General features: G+C 37.1%; 1 protein-coding gene across 1 annotated transcript in view; it reads left to right on the forward strand.

Annotated features, from left to right (window-relative positions):
* slc4a2a (solute carrier family 4 member 2a) overlaps window positions 1-2,500 on the forward strand; it is a gene marked incomplete at both ends in the record, with an annotated part of 63,749 nt that overhangs the window by 22,134 nt on the left and 39,115 nt on the right. The gene's annotated exons all lie outside the window — the stretch shown is intronic.

Below are 2,500 nucleotides of genomic sequence, written 5' to 3' on the forward strand. Positions count from 1 at the left end.
ACACATGTAAAGTACCGTGAAAATGTCAGAAACCGGCCGTTCATTTATTTAATTTCCAGTCAAAATGGCCGTCAAGTGCAAGTTACGTATTTATTTATTCCCATGGCTCCTTGAAATCCTTCAAAGTGTGTGAATTTGAGAGAGAAAATCTCAGAAAATCATTGAATTTCATGTTTAAGAAGGTGTGGGAATATATAATATAATATGATAATAATATATATGTATATTATATATATAATATATAATATAATATAATATAATATAATATAATATGATAATAATATCAAAAGTTTAGTTTTTTTCTTTTCTTTTTAAGTTTCAGTATTTATGGTTTGGGTTACTTTTGCATAGTAATGTAGCTACAGTCAGTGTTGTAGTCAAGTCACTAAATCTCCAGTCTGAGTCGAGTCTCGAGTCCTCAGTGTTTGAGTCACCAAAGAAGAGGCCAAGTCGAGTCCCCATTACCTGAGTGTGAATCTACATGTAGGTGGGACATAATGTCACAGTATTTTTTTTGTTTATGTTTATTTGCACACAGATACATAACATACAGAAATCATTTTAAAAGAAATTGCTTAACTCATTGAGTGCCAGCCACTTTTGGAGAACGGACGCTCCCAGTGCCAGAGTTTCAGAGCTTTTTTCAGTGATTTCTCGAGGCCCACAGAATATTGTGTGATATTACTATGTAAACAATGAACACGCAAAAAGAACGATGAGACTCTTTTCTATCATCAGCAAAAACAGGTTTATTGATATCATTTTCCGTTCTTTAGTTATTAGCCGGAGAAGATAGCTTGATTTAACAAAAAATAGCCTTTTTTTTCTAGAAGCTGAGATATTGGCCCTTTTGTGAAATTAAACATTTCAAACACATCACTGACTCTGAAGCTAATTTTCTGATGTAGTCACACCTCAAAAATAATTTCCTTCAATAAAACAGTGGAGGCCAGGGAATTCTGTTTGGCAGAATAATATTTTTAGCTGCAACCAGCAGCGCTGGCCCCTGCGTGCGCTGCTGGTTGCAGTTTCTTGCTGGTCTTGATTTGCTGCTGGTGGGCATCGGATATTCTGGCTTGCGTTTGCCAACCCTGTCCTGCTGCCTGGGTCTGTCTGGGTGTTGTGTGTGTGCTGCTCTGCGTGCCCCCCCCCCCCCCCCCCCCTCCCAACCCTCAACTGCACACTCCTCCTTATGGGAGGTGGCTCTCTGCTGAGTTTGCTCTGCACTGTGAGCGCGACCGTCTATGTGCGCGACATCCAGCTTTTTTACAGCTTCCGCGTGTGTTTGTCACCGGCTCCTATGCTTCCAGTTGAGAATAATAACAAATCCACGGCTGATCATGCGAATTGGCTGTCGCAGCAGACATGGAGGAGCTGAATTGTGGGAGCAGATTGGCTGCTGCTGCTGCAGGCATATGTAACGTTAAAACGCTTCATGCATATCGATGCATACGGATGCGATGCGATTTCCGTTTCCCCAATGACTTATTCTCTGTTTTTCTCTGCCTTTCTGTTAACCTGGAGAGCACTGTCGCCACCTAAGGGTTCTGTAAAATAGGTTATAGACTAGGGATGGGCATCGAATTTCGAATTTTCGAATAATCGTTGTTATTATCAAGGTCGACTTTTATTATTGAAATTCGAAATTCGGAAAGAAAAAAAAAAAAAAAAAAAAAAAAAAATTTTGAGTGAAATGTTGCATTGTCTTCCCTGATTCTAAGTATAGTCAAATCGCTATAAGCATTTTAAGCAAGGTTTATGGAAAAATGAATGGCGGATGAAATCCCATGAAGAGGGAGAGGGGGTGACTTTGGCACCCCTTTGGCACTCAGACCTGAGCCTACTAAATATTTAATGAACCACAACCACTCATGATTGTCAAAACTGTTTTTTATTTTCGAAAATGTCAATGTAAAAAAAATTAAAAATGTAAAAAAAAAAAAAAAAAAAAAAAAAAAAATTTATTTTACTTTTTTTTTTTTTTTTTCGAAATTCGAATTAAATTCGAATTTGGCCAGCGAATTTCGAATAGTGTTTTTGCTAGAAATGCCCATCCCTATTATAGACCTCCAATAGCTATAATAGTTGTACAGGAGATGCGGAAGGCTTTGATCGACGTCCCACCGTCAAAAAACGCATTGGACGTCGAAAGACGTCCGTGGCACTCTACGTCACTATTTAATTGGACGTCGAAAGACGTCCATGGCACTCAATGAGTTAATGTGCAGGAGAGGTTGGAAGCCAAAAATTGGTTATAAAGGTACCTCCCCCATATCAATTTCAACAGATATATTTAAAAAAGGAAAACAAATAAAAAGAAAGAAAGAAAGAAAGAAAGAAAGAAAGAACAGAAAAAATATTACATAATAGTATGGTTTATAGACTAAACAATAAAATTAACAAAATAAATTAATAAACTATAGCTATCAATATATTATGCTCAATTATTAGGGCCCATTTAAAAAAACGAACAAAAACAAATCTTTATCAATTAACAAAT

Source organism: Poromitra crassiceps (assembly GCF_964638095.1).
Source record: "Poromitra crassiceps genome assembly, chromosome: 23".
NCBI lineage: Eukaryota > Metazoa > Chordata > Actinopteri > Beryciformes > Melamphaidae > Poromitra > Poromitra crassiceps.